Source organism: Platichthys flesus, chromosome 20, assembly GCF_949316205.1.
Source record: "Platichthys flesus chromosome 20, fPlaFle2.1, whole genome shotgun sequence".
Taxonomy (NCBI): domain Eukaryota; kingdom Metazoa; phylum Chordata; class Actinopteri; order Pleuronectiformes; family Pleuronectidae; genus Platichthys; species Platichthys flesus.
The window spans coordinates 1,412,936-1,429,551 of NC_084964.1; the positions used below are offsets into that span (position 1 = coordinate 1,412,936).

General features: G+C 39.1%; 4 non-coding genes across 4 annotated transcripts; all 4 read left to right on the forward strand.

Annotated features, from left to right (window-relative positions):
• Positions 1-3,123: 3,123 nt before the first annotated feature.
• On the forward strand, positions 3,124-3,197 carry trnak-cuu (transfer RNA lysine (anticodon CUU)). The gene has a single exon. It is a non-coding gene; the product is annotated as a tRNA-Lys (tRNA).
• A 2,036-nt stretch (positions 3,198-5,233) lies between these two features.
• trnak-uuu (transfer RNA lysine (anticodon UUU)) lies at positions 5,234-5,307 on the forward strand. The gene has a single exon. It is a non-coding gene; the product is annotated as a tRNA-Lys (tRNA).
• Positions 5,308-5,761: 454 nt separating this feature from the next.
• On the forward strand, positions 5,762-5,835 carry trnak-cuu (transfer RNA lysine (anticodon CUU)). Its single transcript has one exon. It is a non-coding gene; the product is annotated as a tRNA-Lys (tRNA).
• Positions 5,836-6,818: 983 nt separating this feature from the next.
• On the forward strand, positions 6,819-6,892 carry trnak-cuu (transfer RNA lysine (anticodon CUU)). The gene has a single exon. It is a non-coding gene; the product is annotated as a tRNA-Lys (tRNA).
• The last annotated feature ends 9,724 nt before the right edge of the window (positions 6,893-16,616 follow it).

The following is a 16,616-nucleotide window of genomic DNA, read 5'->3' on the forward strand; positions in this document are numbered from 1 at the left end:
AGCATGACACTTTTAATCTCAGGGTCGTGGGGTCGAGCCCCACGTTGGGCTATGGAGATTTTAAGGTTAGGAATTCAGCACCAGCATGCAGATCAAAGTCTTATCTTAAAAGACTCCTTATTAAAGGATACTTCAGAGCAAATACATTCCATAGAGTTCACACACACCAAGCAAACATCAACGTCTGATCAGAAATTTATATATATATTGAACCCATCAATTTGTCTAGATTATCTAGTTTAACTAGAATGGAAAACTGCAAGAGATTGAATCCCTAACCAATGACAAGCGTGTGTTTGATCTTGCGAAAGAATTGGACAACATGGTTCAGGCGGTTTTTGTTCACGGAACTTGTGATCAAAAATATTAAATGTAAAACTTATTCTGTAATCTCATCATTATCTCAGACCTAGGTTGTTTTCATACAAGAATGTTTTACTTCTCATGAAACATATTTCTTGCATTCTAACATTTCTATTGTGATGGGAAGTTATTTGGAAGAAGCTCCAGCTCAGTTCGGTAGAGCAAGACACTTTTAATCTCAGGGTCGTGGGTTCGAGCCCCACGTTGGGCTACGGAGATTTTAAGGTTAGGAATTGAGCACCAGCATGCAGATGAAAGTCTTAGCTTAAAAGACTCCTTATTAAAGGATACTTCAGAGCAAATACATTCCATAGAGTTCACACACACCAAGCAAACATCAACATCTGATCAGAAGATTATATATATATTGAACCCATCAATTTGTCTAGATTATCTAGCCTAACTAGAATGGAAACTGCAAGAGATTGAATCCCTAACCAATGACAAGCGTTGGTTTGATCTTCTTGCGAAATAATTGGACAACATGGTTCAGGTTGTTTTTGTTCACGGAACTTGTGCTCAAAAACATTAAATGTAAAACTTATTCTGTAATCTCATCATTATCTCAGACCTAGGTTGTTTTCATACAAGAAGGTTTTACTTCTCATGAAACATATTTCTTGCATTCTAACATTTCTATTGTGATGGGAAGTTATTTGGAAGAAGCTCCAGCTCAGTTCGGTAGAGCAAGACACTTTTAATCTCAGGGTCGTGGGTTCGAGCCCCACGTTGGGCTACGGAGATTTTAAGGTTAGGAATTGAGCACCAGCATGCAGATGAAAGTCTTAGCTTAAAAGACTCCTTATTAAAGGATACTTCAGAGCAAATACATTCCATAGAGTTCACACACACCAAGCAAACATCAACATCTGATCAGAAGATTATATATATATTGAACCCATCAATTTGTCTAGATTATCTAGCCTAACTAGAATGGAAACTGCAAGAGATTGAATCCCTAACCAATGACAAGCGTGTGTTTGATCTTCTTGCGAAAGAATTGGACAACATGGTTCAGGCGGTTTTTGTTCACGGAACTTGTGCTCAAAAATATTAAATGTAAAACTTATTCTGTAATCTCATCATTATCTCAGACCTGGGTTGTTTTCATACAAGAAGGTTTTACTTCTCATGAAACATATTTCTTGCATTCTAACATTTCTATTGTGATGGGAATTTATTTGGAAGAAGCGCCAGCTCAGTTCGGTAGAGCATGACACTTTTAATCTCAGGGTCGTGGGTTCGAGCCCCACGTTGGGCTATGGAGATTTTAAGGTTAGGAATTCAGCACCAGCATGCAGATCAAAGTCTTATCTTAAAAGACTCCTTATTAAAGGATACTTCAGAGCAAATACATTCCATAGAGTTCACACACACCAAGCAAACATCAACGTCTGATCAGAAATTTATATATATTGAACCCATCAATTTGTCTAGATTATCTAGCTTAACTAGAATGGAAAACTGCAAGAGATTGAATCCCTAACCAATGACAAGCGTGTGTTTGATCTTGCGAAAGAATTGGACAACATGGTTCAGGCGGTTTTTGTTCACGGAACTTGTGCTGAAAACATTAAAGGAAAAACTTATTCTGTAATCTCATCATTATCTCAGACCTAGGTTGTTTTCATACAAGAAGGTTTTACTTCTCATGAAACATATATCTTGCATTCTAACATTTCTATTGTGATGGGAAGTTATTTGGAAGAAGCGCCAGCTCAGTTCGGTAGAGCATGAGACTCTTGATCTCAGGGTCGTGGGTTCGAGCCCCACGTTGGGCTATGGAGCTTTTGAGATTCGGAATTGAGCACCAGCATGCAGATGAAAGTCTTAGCTTAAAAGACTCCTTATTAAAGGATACTTCAGAGCAAATACATTCCATAGAGTTCACACACACCAAGCAAACATCAACGTCTGATCAGAAAATGATATATTTTAAACCCATCAATTTGTCTAGATTATATAGCTAAACTAGAATGGAAAACTGCAAGAGATTGAATCCCTAACCAATGACAAGCGTTGGTTTGATCTTCTTGCGAAATAATTGGACAACATGGTTCAGGTTGTTTTTGTTCACGGAACTTGTGCTCAAAAACATTAAAGGTAAAATGTATTCTGTAATCTGATCATTATCTCAGACCTAGGTTGTTTTCATACAAGAGGGTTTTACTGCTCATGAAACATATTTCTTGCATTGTAACATTTCTATTGTGATGGGAAGTTATTTGGAAGAAGCGCCAGCTCAGTTCGGTAGAGCATGACACTTTTAATCTCAGGGTCGTGGGTTCGAGCCCCACGTTGGGCTATGGAGATTTTAAGGTTAGGAATTCTGCACCAGCATGCAGATCAAAGTCTTATCTTAAAAGACTCCTTATTAAAGGATACTTCAGAGCAAATACATTCCATAGAGTTCACACACACCAAGCAAACATCAACGTCTGATCAGAAAATTATATATATATTGAACCCATCAATTTGTCTAGATTATCTAGCTTAACTAGAATGGAAAACTGCAAGAGATTGAATCCCTAACCAATGACAAGCGTGTGTTTGATCTTCTTGCGAAAGAATTGGACAACATGGTTCAGGCGGTTTTTGTTCACGGAACTTGTGATCAAAAATATTAAATGTAAAACTTATTCTGTAATCTCATCATTATCTCAGACCTAGGTTGTTTTCATACAAGAAGGTTTTACTTCTCATGAAACATATTTCTTGCATTCTAACATTTCTATTGTGATGGGAAGTAATAAGGAAGAAGCCCGGCTAGCTCAGTTCGGTAGAGCATGAGACTCTTAATCTCAGGGTCGTGGGTTCGAGCCCCACGTTGGGCTAAGGAGCTTTTGAGATTCGGAATTGAGCACCAGCATGCAGATCAAAGTCTTAGCTTAAAACACTCCTTATTAAAGGAAACTTCAGGGCAAATACATTCCATAGAGTTCACACACACCAAGCAAACATCAACGGCTGATCAGAATATTATATATATATTAAACCCATTAATTTGTCTAGATTATATAGCTAAACTAGAATGGAAAACTGTAAGAGATTGAATCCCTAACCAATGACAAGCGTGTGTTTGATCTTCTTGCGAAAGAATTGGACAACATGGTTCAGGCGGTTTTTGTTCACGGAACTTGTGCTCAAAAATATTAAATGTAAAACTTATTCTGTAATCTCATCATTATCTCAGACCTAGGTTGTTTTCATACAAGAAGGTTTTACTTCTCATGAAACATATTTCTTGCATTGTAACATTTCTATTGTGATGGGAAGTTATAAGGAAGAAGCCCGGCTAGCTCAGTTGGTAGAGCATGAGATTCTTAATCTAAGGGTCGTGGGTTCGAGCCCCACGTTGGGCTGTGGAGATTGTAAGGTTAGGAATTGAGCACCAGCATTTAGATCAAAGTCTTAGCTTAAAAGACTCCTTATTAAAGAATACTTCAGAGAAAATACATTCCATAGTGTTCACACACACCAAGCAAACATCAACGTCTGATCAGAAAATTATATATATATTGAACCCATCAATTTGTCTAGATTATCTAGTTTAACTAGAATGGAAAACTGCAAGAGATTGAATTCCTAACCAATGACAAGCGTCGGTTTGATCTTCTTGCGAAATAATTGGACAACATGGTTCATGGTGTTTTTGTTCACGGAACTTGTGCTGAAAACATTAAAGGTAAAATGTATTCTGTAAACTGATCATTATCTCAGACCTAGGTTGTTTTCATACAAGAGGGTTTTACTTCTCATGAAACATATTTCTTGCATTGTAACATTTCTATTGTGATGGGAAGTTATTTGGAAGAAGCGCCAGCTCAGTTCGGTAGAGCATGACACTTTTAATCTCAGGGTCGTGGGTTCGAGCCCCACGTTGGGCTAAGGAGCTTTTAAGGTTAGGAATTCTGCACCAGCATGCAGATCAAAGTCTTATCTTAAAAGACTCCTTATTAAAGGATACTTCAGAGCAAATACATTCCATAGAGTTCACACACACCAAGCAAACATCAACGTCTGATCAGAAAATTATATATATACTGAACCCATCAATTTGTCTAGATTATCTAGCTTAACTAGAATGGATAACTGCAAGAGATTGAATCCCTAACCAATGACAAGCGTTGGTTTGGTCTTCTTGCGAAAGAAATGGACAACATGGTTCAGGGTGTTTTTGTTCACGGAACTTGTGCTGAAAACATTAAAGGTAAAACTTATTCTGTAATCTGATCATTATCTCAGACCTAGGTTGTTTTCATTCAAGAGGGTTTTACTTCTCATGAAACATATTTCTTGCATTCTAACATTTCTATTGTGATGGAAAGGTATGAGGAAGAAGCCCAGCTAGCTCAGTTGGGTAGAGCATGAGACTCTTGATCTCAGTGTCGTGGGTTCGAGCCCCACGTTGGGGTATGGATCTTTTGAGATTCGGAATTGAGCACCAGCATGCAGATCAAAGTCTTAGCTTAAAAGACTCCTTATTAAAGGATACTTCAGAGCAAATACATTCCATAGAGTTCACACACACCAAGCAAACATCAACGTCTGATCAGAAAATTATATATATATTGAACCCATCAATTTGTCTAGATTATCTAGCCTAACTAGAATGGAAAACTGCAAGAGATTGAATCCCTAACCAATGACAAGCGTTGGTTTGATCTTCTTGCGAAATAATTGGACAACATGGTTCAGGTTGTTTTTGTTCACGGAACTTGTGCTCAAAAACATTAAAGGTAAAATGTATTCTGTAATCTGATCATTATCTCAGACCTAGGTTGTTTTCATACAAGACGGTTTTACTTCTCATGAAACATATTTCTTGCATTCTAACATTTCTATTGTGATTGGAAGTTATAAGGAAGTAGCCCGGCTAGCTCAGTTCAGTAGAGCGTGACACTTTTAATCTCAGGGTCGTGGGTTCGAGCCCCACGTTGGGCTAAGGAGCTTTTGAGATTCGGAATTGAGCACCAGCATGCAGATCAAAGTCTTAGCTTAAAACACTCCTTATTAAAGGATACTTCAGAGCAAATACATTCCATAGAGTTCACACACACCAAGCAAACATCAACGGCTGATCAGAATATTATATATATATTAAACCCATCAATTTGTCTAGATTATATAGCTAAACTAGAATGGAAAACTTTAAGAGATTGAATCCCTAACCAATGACAAGCGTGTGTTTGATCTTCTTGCGAAAGAATTGGACAACATGGTTCAGGCGGTTTTTGTTCACGGAACTTGTGCTGAAAACATTAAAGAAAAAACTTATTCTGTAATCTCATCATTATCTCAGACCTAGGTTGTTTTCATACAAGAGGGTTTTACTTCTCATGAAACATATTTCTTGCATTCTAACATTTCTATTGTGATGGAAAGTTATGGGGAAGAAGCCCGGCTAGCTCAGTTGGGTAGAGCATGAGACTCTTGATCTCAGGGTCGTGGGTTCGAGCCCCACGTTGGGCTATGGAGATTTTAAGGTTAGGAATTGAGCACCAGCATGCAGATCAGAGTCTTATCTTAAAAGACTCCTTATTAAAGGATACTTCAGAGCAAATACATTCCATAGAGTTCACACACACCAAGCAAACATCAACGTCTGATCAGAAAATTATATATATATTGAACCCATCAATTTGTCTAGATTATCTAGCTTAACTAGAATGGAAAACTGCAAGAGATTGAATCCCTAACCAATGACAAGCGTGTGTTTGATCTTCTTGCGAAAGAATTGGACAACATGGTTCAGGCGGTTTTTGTTTACGTAACTTGTGCTCAAAAATATTAAAGGTAAAACTTATTTGGTAATCTCATCATTATCTCAGACCTAGGTTGTTTTCATACAAGAGGGTTTTACTTCTCATGAAACATATTTCTTGCATTCTAACATTTCTATTGTGATGGGAAGTTCTAAGGAAGAAGCCCGGCTAGCTCAGTTCGGTAGAGCATTAGACTCTTAATCTCAGGGTCGTGGTTTCGAGCCCCACGTTGGGCTATGGAGCTTTTGAGATTCGGAATTGAGCACCAGCATGCAGATCAAAGTCTTAGCTTAAAAGACTCCTTATTAAAGGATACTTCAGAGCAAATACATTCCATAGAGTTCACACACACCAAGCAAACATCAACGGCTGATCAGAATATTATATATATATTAAACCCATCAATTTGTCTAGATTATATAGCTAAACTAGAATGGAAAACTGCAAGAGATTGAATCCCTAACCAATGACAAGCGTGTGTTTGATCTTCTTGCAAAAGAATTGGACAACATGGTTCAGGCGGTTTTTGTTCACGGAACTTGTGCTGAAAACATTAAAGGTAAAACTTATTCTGTAATCTGATCATTATCTCAGACCTAGGTTGTTTTCATACAAGAGGGTTTTACTTCTCATGAAACATATTTCTTGCATTCTAACATTTCTATTGTGATGGGAAGTTATAAGGAAGAAGCCCGGCTAGCTCAGTTCGGTAGAGCATGAGACTCTTAATCTCAAGGTCGTGGGTTCGAGCCCCATGTTGGGCTATGGAGATTTTAAGGTTAGGAATTGAGCACCAGCATGCAGATGAAAGTCTTAGCTTAAAAGACTCCTTATTAAAGGATACTTCAGAGCAAATACATTCCATAGAGTTCACACACACCAAGCAAACATCAACGTCTGATCAGAAAATTAAATATATATTGAACCCATCAATTTGTCTAGATTATCTAGCTTAACTAGAATGGAAAACTGCAAGAGATTGAATCCCTAACCAATGACAAGCGTGTGTTTGATCTTCTTGCGAAAGAATTGGACAACATGGTTCAGGCGGTTTTTGTTCACGGAACTTGTGCTCAAAAATATTAAATGTAAAACTTATTCTGTAATCTCATCATTATCTCAGACCTAGGTTGTTTTCATACAAGAAGGTTTTACTTCTCATGAAACATATTTCTTGCATTCTAACATTTCTATTGCGATGGGAAGTTATTTGGAAGAAGCTCCAGCTCAGTTCGGTAGAGCAAGACACTTTTAATCTCAGGGTCGTGGGTTCGAGCCCCACGTTGGGCTACGGAGATTTTAAGGTTAGGAATTGAGCACCAGCATGCAGATGAAAGTCTTAGCCTAAAAGACTCCTTATTAAAGGATACTTCAGAGCAAATACATTCCATAGAGTTCACACACACCAAGCAAACATCAACTTCTGATCAGAAAATTATATATATATTGAACCCATCAATTTGTCTAGATTATCTAGCTTAACTAGAATGGAAAACTGCAAGAGATTGAATCCCTAACCAATGACAAGCGTGTGTTTGATCTTCTTGCGAAAGAATTGGACAACATGGTTCAGGCGGTTTTATTTCACGGAACTTGTGCTCAAAAATATTAAATGTAAAACTTATTCTGTAATCTCATCATTATCTCAGACCTAGGTTGTTTTCATACAAGAAGGTTTTACTTCTCATGAAACATATTTCTTGCATTCTAACATTTCTATTGTGATGGGAAGTTATTTGGAAGAAGCTCCAGCTCAGTTCGGTAGAGCAAGACACTTTTAATCTCAGGGTCGTGGGTTCGAGCCCCACGTTGGGCTACGGAGATTTTAAGGTTAGGAATTGAGCACCAGCATGCAGATGAAAGTCTTACCTTAAAAGACTCCTTATTAAAGGATACTTCAGAGCAAATACATTCCATAGAGTTCACACACACCAAGCAAACATCAACGTCTGATCAGAAAATTATATATATATTGAACCCATCAATTTGTCTAGATTATCTAGCCTAACTAGAATGGAAACTGCAAGAGATTGAATCCCTAACCAATGACAAGCGTTGGTTTGATCTTCTTGCGAAATAATTGGACAACATGGTTCAGGTTGTTTTTGTTCACGGAACTTGTGCTCAAAAACATTAAAGGTAAAATGTATTCTGTAATCTGATCATTATCTCAGACCTAGGTTGTTTTCATACAAGAGGGTTTTACTACTCATGAAACATATTTCTTGCCTTCTAACATTTATTTTGTGATTGGAAGTTATAAGGAAGAAGCCCGGATAGCTCAGTTCGGTAGAGCATGAGACTCTTAATTTTAGGGTCGTGGGTTCGAGCCCCACGTTGGGCTAAGGAGCTTTTGAGATTCGGAATTGAGCACCAGCATGCAGATCAAAGTCTTAGCTTAAAAGACTCCTTATTAAAGGATACTTCAGAGCAAATACATTCCATAGAGTTCACACACACCAAGCAAACATCAACGGCTGATCAGAATATTATATATATATTAAACCCATCAATTTGTCTAGATTATATAGCTAAACTAGAATGGAAAACTGTAAGAGATTGAATCCCAAACCAATGACAAGCGTGTGTTTGATCTTCTTGCGAAAGAATTGGACAACATGGTTCAGGCGGTTTTTGTTCACGGAACTTGTGCTCAAAAATATTAAATGTATAACTTATTCTGTAATCTCATCATTATCTCAGACCTAGGTTGTTTTCATACAAGAAGATTTTACTTCTCATGAAACATATTTCTTGCATTCTAACATTTCTATTGTGATGGGAAGTTATTTGGAAGAAGCGCCAGCTCAGTTCGGTAGAGCATGACACTTTTAATCTCAGGGTCGTGGGTTCGAGCCCCACGTTGGGCTCTGGAGATTTTAAGGTTAGGAATTCTGCACCAGCATGCAGATCAAAGTCTTATCTTAAAAGACTCCTTATTAAAGGATACTTCAGAGCAAATACATTCCATAGAGTTCACACACACCAAGCAAACATCAACGTCTGATCAGAAAATTATATATATTAAACCCATCAATTTGTCTAGATTATATAGCTAAACTAGAATGGAAAACTGCAAGAGATTGAATCCCTAACCAATGACAAGCGTGTGTTTGATCTTCTTGCGAAAGAATTGGACAACATGGTTCAGGCGGTTTTTGTTCACGGAACTTGTGCTCAAAAATATTAAATGTAAAACTTATTCTGTAATCTCATCATTATCTCAGACCTGGGTTGTTTTCATACAAGAAGGTTTTACTTCTCATGAAACATATTTCTTGCATTCTAACATTTCTATTGTGATGGGAATTTATTTGGAAGAAGCGCCAGCTCAGTTCGGTAGAGCATGACACTTTTAATCTCAGGGTCGTGGGTTCGAGCCTCACGTTGGGCTAAGGAGCTTTTGAGATTCGGAATTGAGCACCAGCATGCAGATCAAAGTCTTAGCTTAAAAGACTCCTTATTAAAGGATACTTCAGAGCAAATACATTCCATAGAGTTCACACACACCAAGCAAACATCAACGTCTGATCAGAAAATTATATATATATTGAACCCATCAATTTGTCTAGATTATCTAGCCTAACTAGAATGGAAACTGCAAGAGATTGAATCCCTAACCAATGACAAGCGTTGGTTTGATCTTCTTGCGAAATAATTGGACAACATGGTTCAGGTTGTTTTTGTTCACGGAACTTGTGCTCAAAAACATTAAAGGTAAAATGTATTCTGTAATCTGATCATTATCTCAGACCTAGGTTGTTTTCATACAAGAGGGTTTTACTACTCATGAAACATATTTCTTGCCTTCTAACATTTATTTTGTGATTGGAAGTTATAAGGAAGAAGCCCGGATAGCTCAGTTCGGTAGAGCATGAGACTCTTAATTTTAGGGTCGTGGGTTCGAGCCCCACGTTGGGCTAAGGAGCTTTTGAGATTCGGAATTGAGCACCAGCATGCAGATCAAAGTCTTAGCTTAAAAGACTCCTTATTAAAGGATACTTCAGAGCAAATACATTCCATAGAGTTCACACACACCAAGCAAACATCAACGGCTGATCAGAATATTATATATATATTAAACCCATCAATTTGTCTAGATTATATAGCTAAACTAAAATGGAAAACTGTAAGAGATTGAATCCCTAACCAATGACAAGCGTGTGTTTGATCTTCTTGCGAAAGAATTGGACAACATGGTTCGGGCGGTTTTTGTTCACGGAACTTGTGCTCAAAAATATTAAATGTATAACTTATTCTGTAATCTCATCATTATCTCAGACCTAGGTTGTTTTCATACAAGAAGATTTTACTTCTCATGAAACATATTTCTTGCATTCTAACATTTCTATTGTGATGGGAAGTTATTTGGAAGAAGCGCCAGCTCAGTTCGGTAGAGCATGAGACTCTTGATCTCAGGGTCGTGGGTTCGAGCCCCACGTTGGGCTATGGAGCTTTTGAGATTCGGAATTGAGCACCAGCATGCTGCGTCATTTCCTGTTTTCTTGCCACTGGTGGTGGTCGCTCTGCGAATTAGCTCCGCTGCTAAACACAACTGTTTCCCTGTAGCACTACGGCTAAAATCACCGGTCTGTAGTTAAACACTCGCACATACCAACGCTTATTCTATCGTGCTTAGTGATTCTGTGTTCTGTCTGAGCTCACCTTCGTAGCTATATAGCAGCGATGTCTTCTCTCTCTCCCTGTTGCTCTACTGCTCTCTCTTGCTCCGAGTGTCTAATGTTTACCTACTCCTCTGCCTCCCTTAACAGTAGTGGTACATGTAATAAATGTAGTGTGTTGATAGCGATGGAGGCGAGGCTTAGCGACTTAGAAGCTCGGCTCAGCAGCTTAGAAACTCCGTTAGCTGTAGTTAGCCGGCTCCCGCTAGCCGCGGAGCCACCTAGCTTAGCACGTAGCTTAGCCTTAACGAGCAGTCCCCAGACTAGTCCCGTGCAGCCGGGAGCCCAGGGCAGATGGGTGACGTTCCAGAGGGGGCATAGTGCTAGACTTAGAAAGCCCACGATTAAAGAGCCACCAGCTCACGTTTCAAATAGATTCTCTCCACTCAGCGAGGCACCCGCTGATAAACAAACTCTGATTATTGGCGACTCGGTTCTGAGAAACGTCAGGTTAGCGACACCAGCGACCATAGTTAATTGTATCCCAGGGGCCAGAGCCGGCGACATCGAATCTAAACTTAAGTTAATGGCTAAATCTAAAAAAGGTAAATACAATAAAATCGTAATTCACGTCGGCAGCAACGACTCCCGGCTTCGTATGTCGGAGGTCACTAAATTGAATGTTGAGTCGGTGTGTGCTTTTGCTAAAACGATGTCGGACACAGTAGTTTTCTCTGGCCCGCTCCCTAACACAACAGGTGATGACATGTTTAGCCGCATGTTGTCTTTTAACCGCTGGCTGTCGAGGTGGTGTCCTGTAAACGGCGTGGGCTTTATAGATAATTGGCTAACTTTTTTGAGAAAACCTGGTCTTGTTAGGAGAGACGGCGTTCATCCCACTTGGGATGGAGCAGCTCTCTTATCTAGGAATATTACTAAGTCTATAACATGACAACCCATAGTTGGGACCAGGAAGCAGAGCTGCAGTGCTAAACACTTCTCTGCGCTCCCTCTGGATCAGTCACAAAACCCCATAGAGATTGTGTCTGTTCACCGTCCGATTAAATTATTGAAATTAAACAATAATAGAACGAGAACTCCACACAAAAATTTAATACAAATTAAAACAACCTCTGAAACAATACAGGAAACCCAGACTTTTAAATGTGGTCTTTTAAACATTAGATCACTGGAAAAAAAGGCTCTTTTAGTTAATGAAATAGTCTCTGATTACAACATAGATTTATTGTCCCTCACTGAGACGTGGCTGCATCCTGATGATTATGTCAGTCTAAATGAATCTACTCCCCCCAGTCATATCAATTCACAGGTTCCTAGAGAAATTGGGCGAGGAGGTGGAGTTGCTGCTATTTTTAACTCCAGTCTATCAATTAATCCTAAACCTAAACTCAGCTACAAGTCATTTGAATGTCTGGTTCTTAGTCTTCCACGCCAATCAAGGAACCACCAACAGCCAATCATATTTGCCGTAGTTTACCGTGCTCCCAGGGCTTATACTGAATTTTTAAAGGAATTCCCTGAGTTTTTATCAAACTTAGTCCTAAAGACCGATAAAATTATTATTGTTGGTGACTTTAATATTCATGTTGATAATAATAAAGATTGCCTTAGCGTAGCATTTATTTCAATACTAGACTCTATTGGTTTCAGTCAGTGTGTGCACAAACCTACTCATTGTGGTAACCACACACTTGACCTTGTATTATCGTACGGTGTCGCAATTGAAAATTTAACAGTACTTCCGCGCAATCCAGTTCTATCAGACCATAATTTAATAACCTTTGATTTTTCAATAACTGAATATATGCCACTAATAAAAAATTCATTTTCTAGATGTCTACCTGATAGTGCTGTAGCTAAATTTAAGGAAATAATCCCAATTACATTTAAACCCGTATTAGCAGTAGATATAAACAACAAATTCTTTAAAACCCTGAGCTCCATTGAGATCGACCACCTCGTCGATAGCTCTGCAGACTCATTACGATTAACATTAGACTCAATAGCGCCTCTAAAAAAGAAAAATGTCAAACATAGTAAATTAGCTCCGTGGTATAATTCCCAGACAAATGAGTTAAAACAATTATCAAGAAAACTAGAAAGGAAGTGGCGCTCCAGCAACAATGTTGAAAACCTCATAGACTGGAAGAATAGTGTTAAAGAATATAAAAAGGCTCTCCACAAAGTAAGAGCCGCCTACTATTCAAAACTAATAGAAGAGAATAAAAATAACCCCAGGTTTCTCTTCTGCACTGTAGCCAGGCTGACAGAGAGTCACACCTCCACCGAACCCAGTATTCCTCCATCCCTAAATAGCAATATCTTTATGACCTTTTTTAATGATAAAATTCAAACTATTAGAAATAAAATCAACCATCTCCTGCCCTCAATTGGCACTAATACCCTCCCAACAACAGAGATCTCAGAAACGGCTGAGAATCCTACCCATTACTTAGACAGCTTCTCTCTGATCACCCGTGATCAGTTTACCAAATTAATCTCAGGTTCTAAACCAACAACCTGTATCTTAGATCCCATTCCTACCAACTTACTTAAAGACATTCTGCCCCTAATTGATAGTTCGTTACTTAACATTATCAATCTGTCATTATCATCAGGTTATGTACCACAGTCTTTTAAAATAGCTGTCATCAAACCCCTACTCAAAAAACCCACCCTAGACCCAGAGGTTTTAGCCAATTACAGACCAATATCTAACCTCTCCTTCATTTCTAAAATCTTAGAAAAAGTGGTAGCCAATCAGCTGTGTGAGTTTCTCCAGGAAAATAATATATATGAAGACTTTCAATCGGGGTTTAGAGCCAATCACAGTACAGAGACAGCCTTGGCAAAAGTCACTAATGACCTTTTAATAGCCTCAGATCAGGGACTTGTGTCTGTCCTCGTTCTGTTAGATCTCAGTGCAGCATTCGACACAATTGACCATCAAATTTTATTACAAAGACTAAAACAGTTAATTAACATTAATGGAACCGCCCTTAACTGGTTTAAATCGTATTTTTCTGATCGCTCCCAATTTGTGCAAATTAATGATGAGTCATCTGTGCGCACCAAAGTTAATCATGGTGTTCCACAGGGCTCTGTGCTCGGCCCAATTTTATTCTCATTATATATGCTTCCACTAGGAAACATTATCAGGACACACTCGGTAAATTTCCACTGCTATGCGGATGACACCCAGTTATATTTGTCAATAAAACCTGAACAAAGTAATCAATTAACTAAACTTCGAACATGTCTCAAGGACATAAAAACCTGGATGACCCGCAATTTTCTCTTATTAAACTCAGACAAAACAGAGGTTATAATACTTGGCCCCAAACACCTTAGAGATGCATTATCTAATGATATAGCTGCGCTAGACGACATTGCCCTTGCTTCCAATGAAACAGTCAGGAACTTGGGAGTGATCTTCGATCCTGATTTATCCTTTAATAGTCACTTAAAACAAATTTCTAGGACCGCTTTTTTCCACTTGCGTAATATTTCAAAAATTAGACATGTCCTTTCACAAAAAGATGCAGAAAAACTAGTCCACGCCTTTGTTACATCGAGACTGGACTATTGTAATTCATTATTATCAGGCTCCAGCAGGAAGTCGTTAAAGACTCTACAGCTTGTCCAAAATGCTGCAGCACGTGTCCTGACGAGAACAAAGAGAAGAGAGCACATTTCTCCAATATTAGCATCGCTACACTGGCTTCCAGTTAAATCTAGAATAGAATTTAAAATTCTCCTCCTAACCTTCAAGGCCCTTAATAATATAGCGCCTTTATACCTTAAAGAGCTGTTAATACCTTATAAACCCACTAGAGCACTCCGCTCCCAGAATTCAAGCCTACTTGTCGTCCCTAAATTCTCTAAAAGTAGAGTAGGAGCCAGAGCTTTTAGCCATCAAGCCCCTCGGCTGTGGAATAATCTACCACTTTCAGTTCGGGAGGCAGTCACCATCTGTTCGTTTAAAAGTAGGCTCAAAACCTTTCTTTTTGATAAAGCTTATAGTTAGAGCTAATTAGTGCGCCAGAACGTTACTTGTTCTATTTTATGACACATGACACACGGAGCTTCTCTTTCCAGCTTCTCCTTCCTCTTCTCCATCCCTATCCCCCTTCCCCGGAATCCCTTTGCTTTATCACCCGCAGATCCAGGGCCTCTGTGGCCGCACCATGGATTACGGTTTGTGGATCGCGCACCGGGGGTCGCGGTGTTGGATCCAGTGTGGCGGATTCTGAGTCATGTGGGCTGATCGTGGTGCTGGTGGCGGACCCTGTGTCGCGTTGGCATTGGGCACGGGCGGTGGACCAGGACCGCAGTGGTGGCTTGTGATGGGTCCTCCTGGTGGGCGGCGGTGGACGGTGACTGAGGACTGAAGTGGCGTCTGGTCTGGATGGTGGATCGTGGTCTAGATGGTTGCTGAGCATGGACTGTGCTTCATCAATGCTGCTAGAGACTTTGATTATTGATGATGTTCTCCTGCACGTGGCATCTATTGCACTTCTGTCCGTCCTGGGAGAGGGATCCCTCACATGTGGCTCTCTCTGAGGTTTCTACATATTTTTACCCTGTTAAAAGGGTTTTTTGTAGTTTTTCCTTACTCTTGCTGAGGGTTAAGGACAGAGGATGTCACACCCTGTTAAAGCCCTATGAGATGAATTGTAATTTGTGAATATGGGCTATACAAATAAAATTTGATTGATTGATTGACCAGCATGCAGATCAAAGTCTTAGCTTAAAAGACTCCTTATTAAAGGATACTTCAGAGCAAATACATTCCATAGAGTTCACACACACCAAGCAAACATCAACGTCTGATCAGAAAATTATATATATTAAACCCATCAATTTGTCTAGATTATCTAGCTAAACTAGAATGGAAAACTGCAAGAGATTGAATCCCTAACCAATGACAAGCGTGTGTTTGATGTTCTTGCGAAAGAATTGGACAACATGGTTCAGGCGGTTTTTGTTCACGGAACTTGTGCTGAAAACATTAAAGGAAAAACTTGTTCTGTAATCTCATCATTATCTCAGACCTAGGTTGTTTTCATACAAGAAGGTTTTACTTCTCATGAAACATATTTCTTGCATTCTAACATTTCTATTGTGATGGGAATTTATTTGGAAGAAGCGCCAGCTCAGTTCGGTAGAGCATGACACTTTTAATCTCAGGGTCGTGGGTTCGAGCCTCACGTTGGGCTAAGGAGCTTTTGAGATTCGGAATTGAGCACCAGCATGCAGATCAAAGTCTTAGCTTAAAAGACTCCTTATTAAAGGATACTTCAGAGCAAATACATTCCATAGAGTTCACACACACCAAGCAAACATCAACGGCTGATCAGAATATTATATATATATTAAACCCATCAATTTGTCTAGATTATATAGCTAAACTAGAATGGAAAACTGCAAGAGATTGAATCCCTAACCAATGACAAGCGTGTGTTTGATCTTCTTGCGAAAGAATTGGACAACGTGGTTCAGGCGGTTTTTGTTCACGGAACTTGTGCTGAAAACATTAAAGGTAAAACTTATTCTGTAATCTGATCATTATCTCAGACCTAGGTTGTTTTCATACAAGAGGGTTTTACTTCTCATGAAACATATTTCTTGCATTCTAACATTTCTATTGTGATGGGAAGTTATGAGGAAGAAGCCCGGCTAGCTCAGTTCGGTAGAGCATGAGACTCTTAATCTCAGGGTCGTGGGTTCGAGCCCCTCGTTGGGCTAGGGAGATTTTAAGGTTAGGAATTGAGCACCAGCATGCAGATGAAAGTCTTAGCTTAAAAGACTCCTTATTAAAGGATACTTCAGAGCAAATACATTC